The sequence below is a fragment of the Notamacropus eugenii genome, chromosome 2, assembly GCF_028372415.1.
Source record: "Notamacropus eugenii isolate mMacEug1 chromosome 2, mMacEug1.pri_v2, whole genome shotgun sequence".
Taxonomy (NCBI): Eukaryota; Metazoa; Chordata; class Mammalia; order Diprotodontia; family Macropodidae; genus Notamacropus; species Notamacropus eugenii.
In genome coordinates this window covers 154,311,389-154,335,236 of record NC_092873.1, presented here as the reverse complement: position 1 = coordinate 154,335,236, position 23,848 = coordinate 154,311,389, and the positions used below count along the sequence as shown (strand labels likewise).

The window sequence follows — 23,848 nt, the reverse complement described above, 5'->3', positions numbered from 1 at the left end:
ACAAAAACGAACAGACGACTGAAAACAAAACCCCCAGACCTCTTCTAACTACCTACATCACATTGTTGTCATGGAGATTGTTTTCATATGCCTTAAAGAGCTATAGAATTGGGGGTTGTTAATATTATTATTATTTACAAAAAAAAAAACTGAACTAGTTACCTGTGTAAGCTTGGGTAAGTTATGAATTCTCTGGGTCTCAGTTACCTAAATGTTAAAATGAAACATGGGTCTAAGACTTACTTCTTATACCTACCAATGATATGATTCATGATTCTGAAGACCTCTTCCAATTTTGAATTCAATCATGATCCCTTAAATTCTATACTATCTTCTTTAAGCTCATTGTCCACACCCAAAACTCTAGGTCACCATTTCCTAGTTGAACCTAAATCCTCAAATTCTTCTTTTCTAGTTTCAAGAGAATAGCCTGTCTATTATACTCCTCCCCCTTCTCCATCTTCCCCACTTATCTTCCATCTTTCCCAAGTGTTCTCCTTACATCATTGCTGCTTCCTAATACATAATTAATGAGCACCCAAGTGGATTGGACCCAATGCTAAGGACTGGGGGGATATCTTGAAGACCAAGTTCCTTCCACTTACATCTCTTCTCCTCCATTTTTGGCTCTAAATCAGGCATTTCATGGTGCTACTTATAACTTACCTACTAGTCCCTTGCAGAAGTTTCTCTTTTTCAGAGTATGCCAGGGGTATTTCAAGGACCTTTTGTGTTATTTCCTTTTTATGGCCTTGCAACAGAAAAGAGTCTAATAGGACAATTTGAATGAGATTCCTGTCAAACCTGTTCTTCCTTATGTCCTCACCTAAACCAGCTCCCAGCAGCGCTATCTTTTCAGAGCTGATTTATGAAGGGGAAGCTTCAATTTTCTTTCCATTCCCTTCCCCCTTGCTTGCTTCAACTCTTATTAAAAGTGCTTGGTCTACAAGAAGATGCAGACCCTGTGCTTTTCCACTAATCTGTGCAGCGGTATCCTTCCTTTTCCTCTAGTATTCTCAGTTCCCTCCTGCCCTCATCAAACTAGTGGAAAAAGATCGGTCTCAGTCAAAAGACCCTGCTTTAGATCTTGGCTCAGCTACTTGTAGAATCATAGATTTAGACTTTCTAAAGTCTAAATTTAGACTTTCTATGAAAAGGAATTAATCCATGTCTCACTGTAATTAAGCTCATTTAACCTTAAAGATCATGGAGCCTAACACTCTCATTTTATAGACAAGGGAAATGAGGCTTAGAGTACAATGCCCAGGGTCAAATAACATGTAGATGACTGGGGTGAGATTTGACCACGGGTCTTCCTGACCCCAAGTCCCACAATCTATCTACTATACCATGTGATCACAAGTTAATCACTTTCCTCTCTTTGATCTTCCTCTATAAAGGGATAGGGCTGAAGTGCATGAGCAAGATGTAGTGGAGAAAGTGCTGAATTTGGAGTCGGAGGATCTGTGTTTGAATCTCTGCTCTTTTACTTAATACCTTGGTGACTTTCAACAAATCCCTAACCCTCTTTGTCTCGGTTTCTTCATCTATAAAATGAGGTGATTGAATTAGATGACTCCTAAGATTTCCTTCCAGGTAATCCCATGACATCTAAGGTCCTTCCCAGTTGGGAACCTATTGGGAGAGAAGCAGAGATAAGCAGCATCTCTCCTTGTGCTATACATTAAGTGCCTGGGAAATACTGTGCCTCAAAAAATACAAAGAGAGATGCAAAAAAAAAACCCAAAACGTACATCAGTTTCTACCTATCCAAAATGTGCCGAAGTAAGCAGGGTACTATTTCTTAAACATATGTTATGTTTTTGCCTCAGCAATCTTGCCCAGACAGTCAATCCAGACATGCCTCTTCCCCCTTCTGTGGAAAAAGAAAAGAAAAAAAACTTGAAACAAAACCCCCCCAACAACCTTGTAGTTTTTCCTCTCCAGAAACTGCCTAGAACTTCTATTTACACCGAACACCAGTATGCTACAAAGCCACAGAGATTACAGTGATTTGCTGAGAGTGCCTATGGGGTTATAGAACCCTCATTCGCCAAACTCCATCCAAGGTCCTCCAGTCCTGTCAACTGTAGCAAATAGGAAGGAATATAGTTTCACCCACATTCACATTAACCACACAGGAGGACTCCAGGGTTTGGAAGCTTTCTTTCTGACACAGCAAACTATAGATTAAATTTCTTTTATGTTTCCTAGAGTACATATTATTTCCCCAGTTAGAGGGACACACCTTCCTCCCCCTCCTCCCCATCGCCCTTCTAATTTTTATTTCCCAGACTTTTGGAAATTTGGCAGTGTGAGGTAACTGACTTTCTATGAAAAAGAATTAATCCATGTCTCACTGTAATTAAGCTCATTTAAAAATACATCTTATTGATATAGTTTATTTTTATATCTTCTACATTTGGCAATATATCCATCCCTTATGCCCTTCACATAAAAGCTTTTTCTTAAAAGACAGAGAGAGAGAGAGAGAGAGAGAGAGAGAGAGAGAGAGAGAGAGAGAGAGAGAGAGAGAGAGAGAGAGAGAGAGAAACAGTTGAGGAATATTAACACATACAAAAAAAAAAAAGGCTGATGTCATATGCAGTGTTTCACATCCATAATCCCTCCCCTCCCCTTTGCAAAAAATAGGGAAAATATCTTCCTATACTTCTTTGGAAGCAAATTTGATCATTATAATTTGACAGCATTCAATTTAAAATTTTTATTCTTTTTATTCTTTTCACTTATATAATTGTAGTCGTTATGTATGTTGTTTTTCTGGTTCTGTGCATTTGATCTCAAAACTCATTCTTTTGTTTCTTCTTATGGAATGTTGGTAAAATTGGAGATATCTTCTCTTGCTTTCTTATTCCAAGTTAGAGAACTGACCAAGTTTGCTCTCATTTTGCAAATTTCTCCGAGGGTCGCTAAGGAAGGCACACGGCTTATATCTCAGAGGTCTCCTTATAACTAGAGCTAAGGATTTCTCCAAAACCTCAACTTTCCTCTCCACACTATGGAATTTCCTTGCCTTCTTTCTCTTGTCCCATCCTCAATCTGCATAAAACTTTTCTCTAGGTCATCTGTCTTCTGTTCCAATAACTCCGTAAGAGGGACCTCATTGTCTCCCAGAGCAGCCTATTTTACTTTGGATAGGTCAAATCATAAGGAAGTTCTTGGTTACATCAATCCAAGTTTTCCTCCTTGCAATATCCACTCACTGCTCCTGGTTCTGCCTGCCAAGAAGAACAAATCTAAATCTCTCCCTGGAATTAGGACTCTCATCCAAATCTCCTCATCTTTCTAGGTCAGTGACCCTTGATATCCAGATGTTGTTCATCTTTCATTCTTGAAAAGAACCAATGACCTCACGAGGGTGAAACCTACTTGTCTAATGTGTATAGTCATTTTTTACCCTAGATTGTCTGTCATTACCAACAGTGGAAATCCAATAAGTCCATCTGTGAGGACTGATAGCCCTATCTGCCTATAACTGGCCACTCATTTTGCTTTATTTTTTAGTGATCTTAAAAAAAAAATTCAAAAGTCAGTTAGGAAGATGTTTCCCTTCTACAAATGTACACTGGGTTAATCTCCTCTGGGTTCTTATCCTGATGTAGATAACTTCTGGGTCTTCCTCACTGATGTCAGTTAATTTGTAGTCTGCCTTATCAGGCTAATCCTCTCTTCTTCACTGTAGAAGTAAGACAGCATACTTCCTCACCACAAACATTCACTATCTCCTATTTTGCAGAAATTCACACTAACAAGTTTACTAGTTCATCATGATTGATCCAAAATTGTGTAAAGATGGTAGATTCTCCCCTCTTCTGCCTTTGCCTGCAAGAAAGAATTTATCATTAATTCCAATTTGCAGCAGTCTTTTTTTCCCCTTTTCCATTTGAAGATAATTTCTGGTAATTAAGCTAGACTGGGTACCCTGCTACTAACTCTCACCCTTGACTGATTTATTGTGATATTTCTTTCCCACTGAATTGACTTGGTCGCTTAATGTGGCAGCTAAGTTAAGACAGGTCACTTAGCAAGAGGTGAGGTATATATTTATGTGTGGTATATCCAAAGAGTTGTTAGAAGTAGCTGATGAAACAGTGGATAGAATTCTAGATCGGGGATCAGAAAGAGTTGAGTTCAAATCCAACCTCAAATACTTAGAAGCTGTGACCATGGGAAAGTCACTTAACTTCTATTTGCCACAGTTCCCCAACTGTAAAATTGAGATAATAATAAACTTGTACTTCAAAAGGTTGTTGTGAGGGGCAGAAGCACTTAGTACAAGGCACATAGTAGGCACTACATATATATATATATATATATATATATACACACACACACACTTATTTTTTCATCCCCACCCATTATAGGAGCATTGCTGCTTTGGGTAGCACTTTCTGGGGCATTTTGTTGTGGAGTGGGAGAACAGCAACATCCATGCCAACTTGTGCCATTGGTTCACAGAATCTGAGAGTTGGAAAGGACCTCAGAGGCCGTTTTAAGTATTTGGACAACATTGTACTATAGATGGATTGTTGAGGTTGGAGTCAGAAAGACCTGGACTCAAATCTCCTCTTAGATGTTTGCTAGCAATATGGTCACTTAAATTCTCTGAGCCTCAGTTTCCTTATTTGTAACTAGCACCTCATGGAATTATTCTAAGAAGCAAGTGAGAAAATGAATGTAAGATGTTTTGCAAATCATAAAGCACTGTATAGATGTCAGTTATTGTTTTTATTAAGTTCAGTTAGTCCTGAACAGGAAATCCTTTCTACCACATAACTAGCCAGCAGTCATCAGCTTAGGCTTGAAGGACCACAGTGAGGAGCCCACTGCCTACCAAGATAGCGCTTGTCATTTTTTGTGCAGCTTTAATTATTAGGGGACTCTTTCTTACCTCAAACCTTAATTTACCTCCATGCATCTGGTACCCATTGGTCTTGATTCTAACTTCCGAGGTCAAGCAGAATCTACTTATTCCCTTTTACATTTGACACCCTTTCAGATACTTGAGTCATGCTATTTTGCACAACTCCCATGAGTCCTTACAGATTAGATTAGAGTAGATTAAAATAATAACAATCATAGTGAAGAAAATCAAGAAGGAGGCAGGAGGAATGTGTAGGGAGATGGAAAGAGAAGCTACAAGAAGAGAGGGAAGAAAGGATAGGAGAGGTGAAGGAGAGGGAAGGAGAAAAGCTGAGGAGAATTAGGAAGCGGGAACGGTGTAACTTTTTAAAAGTGGATGGGTTCTCTTTACTACTGCCACGTGGTCGACCATAAAGGTCAATGAAGTTTGAGGAAGATGAATTGAAGAAAGAAGAGCATGAAAATGCTTTCTGTTGATAAATGATGTGAAACATTTAAAAAAAAAAGTGCTCGGTCAAGCTTTGCAGATTGCAGCTTTGCTCGCACATGAACTTCTCACTCCTGTTATTTCCAGCTCTGGGCTGGACTGATCAGAGACTGCTAGAGTTGCCAGGCCTCTAGGCATTAATTTCAGGGATTAAAAGGGCAACCCACTCCACCCCCCCACCCCTTCCACTCCAGCTCCTACCACAACTAGGGCCGCCTTGCTGGGTTCAAGGCTTTTGCCAGTTTAGGCACTCTTGCCCAGGAAGTAGAAAGTGGTGTTTAAGTGGCACTTGGGAGATTCCTGACCAATCTTAAAGACTGGGAAACATGCCAATTCCAAATTCAGTTTTCCTGGGAATGAATCAGTCCTTCAGAAGCCTCTATACCTGGGAGAATTCAGAGACTTCTTCTCAGTATAGGTTGTCATTAATCCCCAAATCCTAACAGTTGTCAAATTGTTAACGTTCAATGCAAATATATTTGGTAGCTCCATGTCTTTTCAATACTTGTACATTCATGCTGAATGTTTTCTTGAAAGTTAAAATATGAAATATATTTCAAGAAATATTGTGTGTGGGGGTAAATCTTACTTTTAACTTTTTCTGTGGAGGGCCCTCCCACTGGTGAAAATCTCTCTACCAGTAAATGTCTTCATCTGCTCTACAATTTAGTCTTAGAGAAAAACTTGGGACATTGAGAGATTGTGGCACCTCGTCAGTATGGTTTAGAGACGGAATTTGAACTCAATTCTTTATGACTCAGAGCCTACAGATTCTTTATTCACTAGGATGTACCACTTTCCATCTCATTAATTACAACACCCACACTTACACAGTGCTTTAAGATTTACATTACACAACAGCTTTTTCTGGTAAGGAGTATAAGTTTTCTCACATCCATTTGACAAGTGAGAAAATGAGTGAAGATGAGAGATAAAGTGATTTGCCAGAACATACATTCAGTACTGGAGGAGGATTTCAAAGCCAAAATTCCTTACTTTGGGTCAATGTTCACTTTGTGACCCTGCTTGGGTACTTTGAAACGATCTGCTCCCGCTCCCCCTTTCTACACAGGAGGAAACTGAGACCCAGAGGAGCCAAATGAATTGCTCAAGATCACAGAGTATCACATCTGGGATAGGAATTTGTGTTTGTTTCCCACTCCCCACCCCTGGCCCAATATTCTTGCCATTAGACCACATAGCCTTAAGTTCAGATGTGAATATAATTAATAGAAGTGAAATTACTTCAATTTGGTAATATTTGAAATGCCTTAATTTCAAACCTCTGAATCAGTTTCGAGGTGTGAATCAGGGTTCTGCCATGTAATCTCCTGTGTGAGCTCTATTTGTCTCAGTTTTCTCATTTTTAAAATAAGGATGATTGGGCTTGTTGCACTCAAAGTTTTCTTCCAGTTCCAAACTTTGATTTTCTTTTCATAAGGTTAAGCCAGTTGGTATGGCATTTGTGTATTTTCTCTCCTGTAAGGAAGGCACTTTAAAAACTGCAATTGCAATGGAAGTCATTGTTACTTCTCTGCAAAGAATCCCTCAAATTAACCAGGCAGATGGCCTAAGGCTTTGCCCTCAAAAGAACTGCTCTCCCCAGCAGGATACACACTTCTGGCTGCCAGTTCCTGGTATTCTGGGAAAGGGCAACCTTTACATGAGGATTCAGTCCCGGATCTCCATGGTGCCTTGGGAGGCAGGGCGCTGTGTCACTTGGCTGTAATTCTGCAGCTTGCATCTCTCTCCTCCAGCCCTTCCCCTCATACACCCAGGCAGCAAATTAACCAGTAGATTGATTGCAGGTATGTGTGAAGCAGGAACAGGGCTCTGTTCTCTAATGCCAGGGGTGGAGCACAGGGAGATTCTCTTACTTTCCTGGGGATAATTAGCAAGGAAACTGTTAAAACACTCTTTGATTCTGGTGACCACATTATGGGATCTGTTCACTGTATTAATAAATTCAGGATTAGCGCTAACAACGGTATTGACATAAAAGATTCCTCTCAGGGAAATATTCCAGTTTGTTCTATAATCTTCACATTAACTTTATTATAGCATGCAGCTATCTGACTAGAAAAAATATGTCAATACTTTGTGGACTCCTGGAATTTGTGACTCACATCCTGGTAGAGAAGAGTTTTACAGATTTTTTTCTCCTTTGAGTCTGTCCTTCTTCCCCTTCTTTCTATACCTCCGCCCCCCCCCCCAAAAAAAACAACTTTAAATAGAAATCATTTTTAAAGTCAGTATTAGCCAGATTAGGATGGTCCTTGAAGGTCAGGACCAGGTGTTTATATTTTAATTGTAATAATTTGGTTTCCTATAATGACGAAATAAAAAGTTCAGTCCCTATCCCTAACTCCCTCTCTTGTACAGTTAAGACTAGACATAGTCTGAAAATAACACTATTCTCAGTTCAGTGGCTTTCAATCTCTCTCCATTGCCTCTGGTATGACCATAAACTCTTTGAATATTTTAGGTCCTCTCCAAGATCCAGAGGTAAAAGAGCTTTTGTCATCACCATTAGTTAACATGGTTCTAAAAATGACAGCTGTAATAATAAGACAAGAATTATTGTCTTGTCCCACCACCCTCATACAGATAAAAATTGTCTAATAAAATGAAAATCCCAATAATAGAAGTCAAATGGGTGATGTTCCAATGTTATCATTTATCCACTCAGGACCTTTCCATTCCACTGTGCTTGAGATGCCAGTCCTTAGTCCTGGAAGCCCACATTCTCTTCCTCTTCAAATTCTAGGTCACTGAATATGGCTAAATAATGTCACAAAGTCCTACTGAATGCCTTATAAAGTTTTGCTAACTTCCTCAATCAGGTGGGACTTCTCACTTACCTGGAGATTAACTTCATTTTATGTTGTATTCCCCTATTAGAATGTGAGCTCCTTGAGGGCATTGTCTTGCTTTTTCTGTTTATATCTCCAGTGCCTGACACATAATGAGTGCTGAATAAATGTCTTTTCATACATTTATCCATCTAGCCAGCCAGCCAGCCATCTGTCCATCTGTCCATTCACTCATATGCTGTTACTGAATAATCCTTTATTAAACACTCATTGACTTCCTAGTCTGTTGCCCAAATTGGATATTTCAAACATTTCTATGGTTTTCGAGGCCACAATCCATATCAATCCTCAACTTTGTCACACTTACTTGACCAAGAATATTGAGGCCATCCATGCACATCTACACTGAAGTATTTTTGTGTCTTCAGTAATTCTTTTCTCTTGCCCTCCTGTTTCAGGAGAGAAAAATTATTTCTACTTTCCAAAGATCAGCCTTCAACTGGTTCTTTTGATCTCAACCATTCTTGTCTTCACTGAGACTTTTCTCCATCAATTGTCTCTTCTTTCTTTCACCTTCTACTGGGTCCTCCTTCTTAACAAGACATCTTTCAAGGCTCTCCTGTTTGAATGAGAATTTTCCCTTCATTTTGCCAATCCCACAAGCTGCCATCCTCTGTCATTCCTTTTCATCACCAAGCTTCTCCAAAAAGAAGTCCACATTGCCTCTATTTCCCTTTAACCCTTTGCTTCAGCCTCTATTGCTCTACTCAAACTACTCTATCAGAAGTCACCCATGACTATCTCATTTCTACATCACAAAACCACCCTGATTTAGAGCTGGAAGGGACCTTAGAGGCCATCTAATCCAATTCTTCACTTTACAGATTAACCAACTGAGGTCCAGGGATGTTAACTGATTTTAATAAGGTTGCCTAGAAAGTAAGAGGAGTAAGAGAAAAAATTGCAACTTTTTTTATCTATGACTCCAAATTCAATGGTTAATTCTACCATTAAATCTAGTAATTTAATTAACATTAACTTGAAAAAGTTAAAAATATGTTTTCTTTCCCTCCTACTTTCTACTCCAACTTGGGATGGGGGAGGAACAAATTTCTTGTAACAAATATGCATCATTAAGCAAAACATATACCTTCATTGATGGTGCTCAAAAAAAATATGTCTCATTCTGCACCCAGATTCCTTTTTCTCAGTCTTTATTCTCCTTGACCTCTCTGGAGCACATAGATTCTCTCTTCAAAAACTTTCATTGAGTCTTCATTGCCTAATACTTAAAGTATGAATGTTTAAAGTTTATATTCCAAAACCACCCTAATCTGACTGAAACCTACTTTAAAAATTATTTTTATTCCAAATTTGACAATCACCAGAGTAACACAATTTTTAAATATACAAAAACCAACTAGAAATAGAAAGACTAGCACAAAACATTAGGGATATGATATGTACAGTGTGTGTTTAGAAAAAATACGTATGTATATATATATAAATATACATACTACAGACATATATGTATCTATATATACACAGATATATATAAACATACATACATGCACATGCAGATGTATATGTATATGTAAGTATATGTACATACACAGATATATGTATATAAATGCGCACACACATGTACACACATGCATACACACACGCACATATACAAACACACGCTCGCACACACGCACATATATTAAACCAGAACCAGGAAAACATTGTACACAGTAACAGTAACACTGTGTGATGACCAACTTTGATAGACTTAGCTCTTCTCAGCAATGCAATGATCTAAGACAATTCCAAAAGACTCATGATGGAAAATGCTATTCCATCTAGAGAAAGAGCTATGGAGTCTGAATGCAATTTGAAGCATACTATTTTCTCTCCTTTGTTTTTCTTTCTTGTGGTTTTCCCCTTTTCTCTAATTCTTCTAGACAACATGACTAATTTGGAAATATGCTTAACATGATTGTACATGTATAGCCTATATCAGATTGCACACTATCTTGGAGAGGGTAGAGGGGAGGGAGGGGGAAAAACTTAGATCTCAAAATCTTATAGAAGTGAATGTTGAAAAGTAAAAAATAAAACATTAAATTTAGCAGAGTGTAGCAAAACTGCTTCTTGCATCCCTTTCTGCAGTTTATCTGTTTGCTTCAGAATATTTTTAGAAAATGATTTATTGATGCTCTTTTTTAAAAATGTGTAATAATTTTTACTCATTAACCGATCACCAAGTAGATGCCCTCTCTGGTGGGTGGTTGTTGTCCTTCATTTTCGAAGAGAACCAGAATGATATCACCATGATTAAGTTGAATTTCAATGTATCTGACTGTGGCTGATCAGACCAATACGAGCTCACAGTGCTCTACCACAGATTGGGCACAGATAGTGCATGTGAAGCATGTGAATATCAGGGGTGGATACTACAAATTTGTGAATGTTACGTTTCCTTTGTGCTGTTTCAATTCTGCTTTGCTCATAGAGAGCATCACTCTTTCTGATGTGGGCAACCGTGTCAGTGTCTCCCATGTCACACAATCAGTTCCAAAGTTCTTGAGAGACACCTTGGGAGTGTCCTTTTATCACTTTCTGGCAACCATGTGTTTGCCTGCCCCATGTGAGTTCTCCATAAAATAATCTTTTTGGCAAACATATGTTTTGCATTCAAACAAGGTGGTCAGTCCATCAGAGTTGCGCTCTCTGAAGCATAGTTTGAATTCTAGGCAGTTTAGTTCAAGAAAGGACCACAGTGTCTGGTACCTTATCCTGCCAGGTGATCTTCAGAATCTTCCTAAGACAGTTCAAATGGAAATGATTCAGTTTCCTGTCATGGCACTGGTAGGCTGTCCATGTTTCACAGGCGTACAACAATGAGGTCAGTACAATAGCTCTGTAGACCATCAGTTTGGTAGTCAGTCTGATAATGTTCTCTCCCAAAATTTTCTTCAGAACCTCCCGAACACTGAGCTAGCTCTGACACTGCATGCTTTAACCTCATTGTCAATGTGTACATCCCTGGAAAGTACACTATTAAGGTAAGTGAACTTATCCACAGCATTCAAAACTTCTCCATTTGTTGTAACTGATAGTTCCACATCTGGATGGTGTGGTGGTGGCTGATGGAGAACCTCTGTTTTCTTGGTGTCAATTATTAGGCAAAATTAGCACAGACAGCAGAGTATTGATCCATACTTTGTTGCATCTCAGCTTCAGAAGCTACATTGAGTTCACGATAATTTGCAAACAGAAAATCATGCACTAACACTCCCTCCACTTTGGTCTTGGTTTGTTCCTTTTCAAACTGAAGAATGTCTGGCTTCAGAAAGACTTGAGGAACAGTCAAGATGGTGTTTGCTGCCCAACAACTCCAGGAGAAATGCCAGGAGCAGAACAGAGGTCTTTACACAACGTTTGCAGATCTGACCAAGGCCTTTGAAACTGTTAGATGTGAAAGCTTATGGAAATTACGTCAAAATCTGATTGCCCAGAGAAGTTCATCAGTATTGTATGTCAATTTCATGATGGCATGTTTGCCCAGGTTCTGGATAGTGGACAATGTTCTTGTGCCTTCCCAGTTATCAGTGGGGTGAAACAGGGCTGTGTGCTTGCTCCCTTGCTTTTTAGCTTGATGTTTTCAACCATGTTGTCAAATGCTTTCAATAAGGATGAACAAAGCATCAAGGTCAGTTACTGTAATGATGGCCCTCTCCGGTAATAAACATGGATAGTACAACAAAACAGTTCAATCTTTTGGCAGTGCATGAGGATAGATATGTTTTATTCTATATCTCAAGTCCATTATCTTTTTGTCAAGGAGTGAGAAGTATGTTTCATATCTTTTGAAGTCACTGTTTTTGCCACTTTGACCAGAGTCCTGAAGTCTTTCAAAGTTTTTTTTTCTTTTGATTATCATTGTTACTATCACTTAAATCGTTCTCCAACTCTGTATCATTTTGTATGTCTTCTAGTGTTTCCTAGAGCCTTTCCTAATTGTTATTTCTTATGGTTCAATAATATTCCATTTATTTTATATAAATACTTCTATAAAATTCTATAAAATAACTCCTTTGCAGTTTGATTGACATGGGATTAAATCTGTAAATTAATTTAGGTAGTATCAGCACATTAGGTCATTTTAGGCCATCAAACATGAGGAATCAATATTTTTCCTATTATTTGTGTTCCTTGGTTTCTCCACAGTGTTTTATATTCATACTAAGTCCAGAGTGTGTCTTGGTAGGTGCACCCATGGATATTTTACATATTCTGAATTTGGAATAGACATTATTCTCTATCTTGTGCCTAGTTTTATTAAAAATATAAGCAATGCTAAGATTTTCTGGGTTTATTTAAATGCTGCTTCTTTACAGAAATTATTAAATATTTTTTATTGAATTTCCAGAGTTCTCCAAGTAAATTATTATATCATCTGCAAATACTGGTACCTTTGTTTCCTCTTTGCCTGCTTATTCCCTCAATTCCTTGTTTATTTTCTCATTGCTATAGCTAGCATTTCTAGACCTATATTAAGTAATGGCAATAACATAGGACATTTTTGCTTTACCCTCAGTCTTGTTGGAAAGACCTCTAGTGCATGCTACTTCTGGTTTCCAGTAGAACTATTTACCATAGTTAGAGAAAGTTCATTTATTTCCTGATTTTCTTGTATTTTTAAAACAAATACGAGTATTCTCTTTTGTCAAAAACTTTTTCATCCTTTAGCATGATCATGTGATTTTTAAAATGTTAATACAGTCTCACCTGTTTATAGTTTTCCTAATGGTTAACCAACCTTTCATTCCTGATTCCAATCACAGTACATAATTTTTTGGAAAAAATCTGTATAAGTTCTTTTAAAATATTGTTATCTCATGATTGTAAGTTCTTGAGGGCAGGGTGTCTTGCGTCATATTTATCTTTGTATTCTCAATAACTCGATTATGGTAGATGATTAGCAAAAATTTGTTGGAATAGTATATATTATAGAGGTAATATGGTATAATAGAAAAAAAAAACTACTCTGAGAATCAGAAAACCTGAGTTTAGTTATTCACTCAGACTCTTTTGGACATTTGGGATGTCATTTTTAACTCACTATACTTCAGTTTATTTACTTACAAAGTGGAAATAATGATATTTTTGCACTATTTATAGGGTTATTCAGAGAAAAGCACTTTTTAAAGCTCAACTTGCTAAATAAGCATGAATTATTTGTGTCCTTAGTGTTTTAAACAATGTTTTTGTTGTGCTCCATTATTTTCCAGTTGTGTCTGACTCTTTGTGACCCCATTTGGGGTTTTCTTGGCAAAGATACTGGATTAGTTTCCCATTTCCTTCTCCAGCTCATTTTGCAAATGAGGAAACTGAGGCATATAGGGCCAAGTGACTTGCCCAAGGTCATCCAGCTAGTAAGTGTCTGAGACTACATCTGAACTCAGATCTTCCCGACTCCAGAGCTGACACTCTGTCCTCTGTACCTACTTGTTGCTTCAAACACGGTAGTAGGTGCTAAGTAAACATTTATTCAATTAATTCTCAGTCCTTGTTTTTTTGCTCTTTTCTCCTTTTATGGCTGTCCTTTTCACCTCTGTGTGCATGACTTCCAAATCTACCTCTAACCTTAGGCCCTTTCCTAACTATTCTCTCTCTGTCTCCTGAACATTTGAACTTAGATAATCAACAATCTCTTGAAACTCTCTATCTGAAAGGAAGCTGGTCACTCTACTAATTCATTATGCAACCTTCAGACAAGATATTCCCTCTCCTTAGGCCACAGTTTTCCCATATATAAAATGAGGGATTCATCTGAGGGATTCCAATTCTTTCCATTTCAGAAATGATGTGATTCTCTGGTCTTCTCCTTCCAATCTGTCTCCTCCTCCCTTTCATTGTTCCTTCTTTCTACATATTTTGAGTCCAATCATGATCTTATTTATAAGCGTCCATTCAAATCAGTTCAGCAAACATTTATTTAATACCTATATTAGGCACTGAATACATAAAAACAAAGAGTCCACATCTTCAGTGGTCTTACATATGTTGAAAGTGAGCAACAGCTACACAGGAAATTAAGTAAAAGTGGGAGGGAGTTTTGATGATAAAAAAAAAAACAAAAAATATCAACAAATGCACATATACAATAATATATGCATAGACATATGTACATACATGTATGTACATATAGAGTAATTTCCAGGTACTAAAAACTAGGAGGAATCAGGATGGGCTTCCTGTAGGAGAAGTTGAAAGGAAGCTAGCGATTCAGTGAAGTAGAGGTAAAAAGAGAATGCCATTCAGGCATAGGTGTCTGCCTGGGTAAATGTGTGGAAAGGGGAGATGAAATGTATTAGGATGAAATGTATAGTGTGTGAAAGGGCAATGTGCAATGAGCCTGGAAAGGCAGATTGGGAAAGGCCTTCAAGTTAAATATTTTAAACTTCTTGATTTTTCAAGCTTCTCTAACATCCAATCGGTTGCCAAATTTTACTGATTCTGTCTTTTCTTTATCTCTCTCTCGATCAGCTCTTCCTTTCCATTTTCACCAATTTTGGACTAAACATTTGATAACTGTCAAGTTTTTGAGTTTATAGACATGCAGATACATTTACGTCTCTCAGGTCAGTTTACCCTGAGCTACCTACAGAAACCTAGGTGACTTTTTTAGACAGGTCTTTGAAACAGGTCATGTAAAGAATGTGTCTTTACTTCAGTCTTTCCCTGGTAGTTGTCTGGCTATTAAAGCACTGCTGAGTCTTGACATTGGTGCCTGGAGGTCTGGAATTTCCAGCACAATTTTATAAATTAAATATGTACTTATAACAATGCAGTTGATAATTATACCTGAAGTGAGATGGGGGAAATTGCCAGTGCATAAGATAGCCAAGAAGTTCTCTTTGGCAAGCCTCAATCTGAGACTGCTTTACCGGGAAGGAGGGTGAAGAACCTGGAACCAACCCTTCCCCAAATGTCCAGCATTTACTATTTCTGAGCACCACAATTGGAGAGATACCTGGCACCCAGAGGATGATGGAAACTATTAAAGGGCTAGTCAATAATATCAATGATTAAAACTCAAAGGTATAGGGTGATATAGCCTTCCCAACAGATTGCTAAAGAGTGACTTTACGATTATGAAATACTATCATTGGGAGAATTATAGTCCATTGTTCTTCTTGTCCTCAGATCACAGAAGAAAAGGTATTGTATTTACCCAAAGAGTAGAAAGCATTCAGGTCGTATATTGTAGAAGAGCTTCTATATATTTCTATAGCTAGGAATGAATTTCTAAAGATGGTCATTGTAGAATCTTTCCCCACAAAGACTGGAAAGGACAAGACGATCTGAGCTTTTAGGTTTAATCTTTACAGTCAAATTTACATGTTTAATTTTTGAATAATACAATTCAGAAAGAGAACGGTAACTAACCAGAGAGAGGACCACATATTTAGGGCTGCAAGGGACTTTGGAGGAAATCTAACTCAACTCTCATCTTACAAATGAGAAGCTATGTCCCAGAGACATTAAGCAACTTACCCTGATCACACTTTTAGTAAGAAGCAGAAGTTGGATTCAAGCTCATGTTCTCTGACTCTAGATCTAATACTCTCCACTGCACCACACTGCCTCCACAGAATTGTCATAGATTTGGAAAGAGCTCTGGGGTCTGAAGTCAGAAGATTTGGGTTCAAATTTCACAGATGATTTTTGTGACCTGGCACAAAGTTACTTAGCTTCCTGGGAATTCATTTTCTTGACTCACAAAGGAGTGGATTAGATTAAAAGAGAGGAGACCTCAGAAGTTCCTAACTCTTTATTTATGACCCTCTGACTTCTTTACCATGATCATTAATTTGGGTGGGTCACTATATAAAAAGAGAGTCAATGGGAAAGGAAATATCATGTGGCAGTTTCCTAGGTGTTGAACTGAATGAGCTAGCATGTTTTAGACCTTAGGGAAGAAGTTTTCCTCAAATAGAAAAGCTTTGTTGATGGCCAGCACCTATAACCCTTTTTTCTGACCACTGTTCAAAGCTCTAATGCTTTTCAGTTAACAGAATCACGTATTTGCAGGATTACAAAAGACTTCAGTGGCCATGGAGACCAAGCAGAACCTGAATGAAAATGCCATCTTCAGTATGAATGATATGGGTGCTTTGTCGTAATGAACACTAGGTCTGAAGTTAAAGAACCTGGGTTTGAACACCAGTTCTGCTATTTTTCTGCTCATAAGATGTTGAGCAAGTAATTTAACTTTTTATCTGTAAATATCTATAAATTTAGGTTCCTTATCTATAAAATGAGGGCATAGAATTAGCACATCAGCAAAGTCGAGTCCAGATCTAAGTTTATGATTCTGATATTAATAGTCATGCAACCTCCCTTTGAAGATCCTTCAATGAAGGGGAAGCCATTAATTTCCGAGGCCTATGATGCTACTTTTGGACACTTCTAGTCACTAGTATGGTTTTCCATACATTGAGCTTAAATTTTTTCCCACTCTATCTTTTCACCATCTTTTTCACCTCCCTCTAAATAAGCTTCAGCTAGTAAAGGCCTCAGTAAGATGTAGTTCCCAGAGCTGAAGATAGTACTTTAACCAAACGAGAGTAGAATTCTGGTGATCATGCCTCTGAATGTAATCCAAGATGACACTGATAAGAATATCATAGAATGTGAGAACTAGGGATTTTTAAGGGATCACACAATTTAGAGCTGGAAGAAAACTCAGAGGTTATAAAGTCCAACCTGCCTCACTTTACAGAGGAGGACATTGAGGTTGAATGATTTATCTAAAGATATACATATTATCAGTGTCAGGGCCAGGACGAAGTCTAATTCTAACTCTTCATTCAGTTCATTTTCTACTGCACCACAGGGACTTCTCTTGAGATCCCCACCAAATGACTTGTAGTACAGCCCAAAAGTCATAGAAGGGAGGCAACAAAGTTATCTTCCCCTCCTTTCTCCCCCCTCCCAATTTGTGAATGGGGCTGTGAATTAGGATTAAATTAGTTATAAATGGTCCCAACACCTTAATTAGTACAAAATTCTCTTACCCATTTCTTCTGTAATGGAGGGAATGGCTGCTTGAGGGTTCAGTTTTTAGAACATGTACAATGATCTGTCTGCTGCCATTAAACTTGGAGTCTTGGAACTTGCTTCCAAAATTGCAATAGAAAGGGGCTCTTACCCTCCTCACTTAAGAGAAGACAAAGTAATTCTGTGAATGTTTCCTGTTGACTTACTACATGGTAAAGAAAAAGTCTTTTAAGTAGCTGCTGAGAAAAAATACAAAAGACTTGGATAGACAAAATCTCTCTTTCTTCCTTGGTGATGAGTGAGGCACAAACAGTATTGGGCTTCTGGGTGGGAGGGAAAGGTAGTGGCTGCCTTGTCTGCTGGTCCAGACACCATGTGGCTCTGAACACCTGGTGCCACTCTTTTCTTATTTTTCTTTTTAATTTTTTCTAATTTTAACTGAATGACTGCCAGATACAGAACATACAAGGTTTTGATCTCATGAGCTTCAAAAAGTTGTACAAGCTTTTACAAAATCTCAGCAACAGAGCCTGGTGGCAACAGTAGGAAGTCTAGTGAGCAGTCAGGTCTACAGGTGAAAAGCAACGCATTTAATTCAACCTGGAAGTGAATCATCTTAGCAGCCAAGGTACTGTGTCCTATAAGCAAGAGAATGACTATTTCATAGGCTAAGCTACAAAACACCTGGAAATGAACTTTGTGGAAGCTCTGAAAAGGAGGGAAAGGACTCCTTGGTCAAAAGATTTCCCTTCTCATAGTTTCTCATAGTTTCTTGTACATTTGTTGTATTATAGCAACCATTTTAAATTTAATTCCATCCTTCCCAGGGATCAAATGGGTATGGAGAGGGGAGAGTATATATTTTTATACTTTGGTCTTTGTTATATATTCTCAGCAAATATTCCTTTGCACAAACTAATTGATGTTAGTTGGTTAGTTAATTTTAGAGAGATGTTAACTGGTCAATTGATATTGTGGGGAACCCATTGAGGAGCTCAAGACATTTAGGATTGCCCCTAGTACTTTGAGGGGAGAAATAATAGGTGACCATTCCGGACTCAACTTGCTTATTCAAGCATAAGTTGAGAGAGTGGGTTCAGATCTTGTGCTACATTTGTACCTAATCACTTTTTTAAAAGAGAAGTGAAGAAAACTGTGGTGGAAAGCATGTTGGATTTGAAGGCAGAGGATGTAGTTCAAATCCTCTAAATGACACTTCCTCTCTATAGGACTTGAAGTAAGCCATATCATTCCTTCTAAGCATCATTTTCCTATTCTCAAAAATGGGAATAATCAGACTTGCAGTAACAATATCGCTGGTTTGGCATGAGGAAACCACTTTGTCATCCTTAGAGCTGTATACAAATATGAATTATGATAATTTGATTTATAAATTTGATTTTTAAAATAATACATACTGTCAATACTGTTGTACTTTATCCACATAGTCTTACATTAGAAACTCTCAGAGCCTGGGGAAAATGCACTTGATTTATTTATTCATTCTTATTCATCTACTAAAGCTATCCTCTGAGGTCTCATACTGTCTTAACAGTAACCTGGGTCTCGAAGTAGATTTCCACATTCAAAAGCCTTCAAATATAGGCTTGAAAATGAACTATACCTGATATCTAAGGACTGGATTAGCTTTTTCAGAGAAATTACACCCCCAAAGTTTAACAACTATGGGATGATTTTTTTAATCTTGTAGAAACAGCTCACAAAGAGCCATGACTAACATGTTGAAATTTTGAGGTGCATCATTGGAGAAAGGGAGTATTCACATCAATGAAATCAAAGATCATGGGAATTTAGATTTAAAGCTAGAAAAGAAGCACCTCAGAGGTCATTTAATCCAACCACCTCATTTTACAGATGGAAAAAGTGAGACTGAGAAGTTCTATGACTTATTCAAGGTCATCGAAGTAGTGACCCTTCTATTGAAAGAATTCATAGAATCTCGCAAAATAGGTACAGTCAATAATTTGATGATGATAGCAAAGAAAAGATCATATTCAGTCTCATTTCAATTAGTTTGATCCTTTGGGCTCAATTAAACAAGAATATCACATAGACAAGGGTATGGACTGGATCTGTGAAGGACTCCCAGGTGAAGAAACTCCCTCTGCCAATATAGGTCAATACCTTCTCTTCAATTTGTAGATTTAGAGAGCTGCCTCACACACTGAGAAGTTAATGACTTGTCCAAGGATGACTTGTCCAGGGTCATATAACCAATAGGTGTCAAAGGTAAGATTTAAACCAATGCTTTCCTAGTTTTGAGTTAGCTCTCCACCCACCATGTCTTCCTGCCTCTCAATCAAAGAAATATTTCTCATAATATACAATTGGTCATTGGATCTACATTCTAATATTCTACCATTGATGTTTTATGACTGAATGCAAAACTAAAAGTTTCATGTAGTACTGAAGTCACTGAAGTATTTAAATTGAGATCAATTTGGCTGGAATATTGAGTGAATGAAAGAGTCATGTGTAATAAGCCTGGAGAGGTTCACTCATTGATGAGATCTCAGAAACCTTAGAATCTTAGAGAGTCTAGTTAGATGATCAAGTCAGACTTAGAGAAAATCAAATTAAAATGTCAAATAGGTCAATTTAGTCACTTATCAACTGGTTGAAATTAACATTATGGTCAGGTATATCATATGCCTTTTATAAGTCTGTTAATTACTTAAAGGAATACATCATATAAGTAAAATGCATGAAGATAGTCGAATGTATAGCACTGGGTAGAAGTTATGGAAATTGTATCATGTGAGACAGAAGGAATTCACATTCTCTTCTGACTAAGTAATGAATCTGAGAGCAAAGAGAGAAAGAATCATTATGATTGAAATTAGGGGAAAATAAAGATAACAATTAATATCTTAAGACATAAAAAACTCAATCAATATAAAGAAATCATGTAATTAATTAGAAACAGTAAGAGATCTTTGTTCAAATCCTGAATTTGTCACTTATTTACTCCCTATGTGACCTCATACAAGCCACTTAAATTCTCAGGACTCCAGTTCCTCATCTGAAAAATTAAAGGGTTGAACTCAAAAATCTCTAAGATCCTTTCTAGCTCTAAATCTATGATCTAATGAAAAATGCCACAACATAGATTAGAATATGATAAATGTGAACAAGAAGTCAGATGGAAAGGGATGAGTGATTGGGAAGGTAGTGATCACTCCTAACTGTCCCATCATGGAGGGCATCATGGAGGAGGTAATGCCTAAGCAAGGCTTTGATGGAAAAGATCTCAACAGATAATGATAACTATCTAAGGTTTGCAAAAACTTTAGAGTTTTATTTCATTTAATTCCCATTCCAACCCTGTGTTTATTGTTTTCATTCAGTTATTTCAGTCATGTCCAACTCTTTGTGGCTAGGCAATGCATTTGGGAGCAATGAAACAGAATCATTATGATTGAAATTAGGGGAAAAATAATATCTTAAAACATAGAAAGCTCAATCAACATAAAGGGATCATGTAATTAAGTGGAAACAGTGAGGAGTTTAGAGTTTTTTTTAGCAAAGATACTAAAGTAATTTGTCATTTCTTTCTCCCCCTCATTTTACAGATGAAGAAACTGAGGCAAACAGGGATTAAGTGACTTGCCCAGGGTCACATGGCTAGTAAGTGTCTGAGGCCAGATTGGAACTCAGGAATATGAGTCTTTCTGATTCCAGGTCTGGTATTCTCTATCCACTTCACTACTGTGATGTCCCTAGTCCTATGAAGTATGTGCTATTATTATCCTCATTTTTATAGATGAGAAACTAAAGTTCAAAGAAGTTACCTCACTTACCCAGGATTAAATAGCTAGTAATAGCCTGAAATTGAATTCAAACCCTGATCTTCCTGATTTCAATTAAATCAACTCAATATACTACAACAGACATGTTAACCACATTGTCCACAACATTCCTGAGTATAGACAAACTAGATTAAAATATAATTAAGAAATATTTAACAAAATAAATTAAAATACAATAAAACATAAGTAATATACATACATGGTTTTCTAAGTCATTGTGCAGACTATAGGGATCCTTACATATGACGTAGTGGTTCCTTTTTCTAGTTGAATCCAACAGCACCATGATGCTTCACATGGAATTCAGTTCCAAGCATGGAGACATCCCAGGTAAATTTCTGAAGACAGAAGACAGGGAGAGAACATAGTTCAGTTTATCTGAGTGCATGAAGATTTCAGAAAACCATGAAAGTCTTTAAATTCTAGGTAAAGGCATTTGTAATTTATCTTGCATTCAAGGGTTCTTAATCTGGGATTTATGAATTAAAAAAAAAACTATTTTGACACCTGTATTTCAATTAATTTCCTTTGTAATCCTACATAATTTTTTTCCATTTAAAAACATAGAAATGTCCCATAGGTTTCAGCAGATTGCAAAGGAGTCCATCACATGCACATACATATGCACACACACCACGAGGTTTAGAACACTTACTTTATAAGTATGCAGAAGCCAATGACACTATTTTAAGCAGGAGAGTGACCAAATCAGAACTTGACTTAGAAAGATTGATTTAGCAGCAGCCCAAAGGATGGCTTGATGAGGTAACAGGTACGAGCACAGAGACCAGTGAGGAGGTTCTTATAGTAGTCCAGGTGAGAGATCAAAAGTGAGAAGTTAAACAGAAAGAAAAGAGAAAGAAATCAGAGACAGTTGCAGAAGATTAATCAGCCCAGAAGGAAAAAAATCAAAGGAAACTGAGAACAATAAGAAGGAAGTAGAGAAAGTATAATGAATGGTCAGGGTGTTTTCTCTCTTAATTGGTGGTTCACATTAGACTTTCCTTAATTTATCTATTCCCCCTCCCCTTCTGAGGTCAAACTGAAAAACTACTCATTCACAAGGTTACTTCAACAATTGTTTGCTATATACAGTCATGTCTGACTCTTTGTGATCCCATCTGGGGTTTTCTTGGCAAAGGTATGGAAGTCCTTTGCTTCTCCAACTCATTTTACAGATAGGGAAACTGAGGTAAACAGGGTTATTTAACTAGACATAGCTAGTAGTGTCTGAAGCCAGATTTGAACTCAGATGAATCTTCCTGAGCACAGTGCCGCCTAGCTGCTCCCTGTACATAGATAAGCCAAACAAACGATATAGAATGTAATGTGAGAGTTTGTGACCCTAAAGAACATGCATAGGAAGTAGCACTTGGGCTGAACTTTGAAAAGATAACTAAAAGAAATATCTTTCTTCTGTTCCTAAAGGATACTTTTATTTCTATTTTCAAATTTCTTCTTCTTCCCTCTGTTCTTTCTTGCTGCTGAGAAGCAAATAGTTAACAAAAGTGCAAAGTACTTGTGGACAGTTGGAGAAAAGTACTCCATTACAGGTGCTCCATTCAAAATGAGCAAGATGGCATCTGAAAGCAGAAGGCTTTGCAAGCACTCAGGCTCTAAAGGCATTTTACTCAGGCTATGAGGTCTCTAGGATGGAACTTAGTATGGTTCATAACATCATGTGTCTAGTTGATTTATATTTCATCATCCCCTGGGCCTCTTTCTCCCACCCTGTGCAGCGCCATAATTCATTATCTTCATAATATCTATTAAGAAGTCCTTATTTTGACTTTTATCCTCAGAATTTTTCTGGCACATCCTGTTTTCCACCAGAACTGGTGATTAATATGTTTCCTAAGAGACTGAATATACTTCTTCCACACACACACACATACACACACACACGGACACACACACATTGGTTCTTCTTTTAAAAATAATTTTTCAATTAGTGAGTGTTTATTTTCCCTTCTGCTATCTTATCCCCTTGGGAAAAAGAAAGAAAAACAAAACCCTCATAACTATATGTAGTCCAGCAAAAAAAAAAAAAAAAAAAGAATCCCATGTTGTCCAATGCATATTTAAAAGTAGAGGAAGTACAAAAAGTATTTGGTAGAGGATACAGTAAGGAATGCTCCCAAATGGGAAAGGTGAGCTGTTTTGTGGCCTTTGTTGACTCCAAGGCCAGTCCTCTGTTCACTGTGCCACCTAATTGCCCCTCTTGTGGCGTTTCTTCCAGTGAAACCATTAGTCTCCAGGAAACTGTTTTTTTCCAGGTTGGGGCCAAACAGAACATTCTGGTTTCCTTACTAAAGCAAGTTAAATAGAAAATGAAAGTTTCACTTTGTTGGCTTCAAAAACAGATGAAATTCTGTTTGGAAAAGTGAAAGGATGTCATCCATAGAATTGGTTCACAAAAATATTCCTAATGATCCTTAACCTACCTGCAACCCTTCTCGTGCTTATTCAACTGTACAAAATTACCTTGTATTTACTGTGTAGAAGGCAGTGTGGAGTAATGGATAGACATCAATCTTCAGCATGAGAAAGACCTAGTTTTGCTTCTGACATATAACTTCTGTGTAACTGGGTAAATCACTTAATCTCTCAGTGCCCCAAGCATCTCTTTAGGTCAACAATCATTTATAAAATGTGCCAGAGATTGTGCTTAATACTAGAAAAAGAAATAGAAAAAAAGACAGTCTCTACCCTCAAGGAATTTATAATCCTATGGATAAGATAATACAAGGGATAAACATAAGAATGCTTGAAAGGAGGAA

At 37.5% G+C, this 23,848-nt stretch overlaps 1 long non-coding RNA gene across 1 annotated transcript; it reads right to left on the bottom strand.

Annotated features, from left to right (window-relative positions):
• Window positions 1–2,419: 2,419 nt before the first annotated feature.
• LOC140526464 (uncharacterized) lies at window positions 2,420–21,942 on the bottom strand. The gene is made up of 3 exons (XR_011974383.1): window positions 21,724–21,942; window positions 21,268–21,406; window positions 2,420–3,843 (listed from the first exon to the last, which is right to left on the bottom strand). It is a non-coding gene; the product is annotated as an uncharacterized lncRNA (long non-coding RNA).
• Window positions 21,943–23,848: the final 1,906 nt, after the last annotated feature.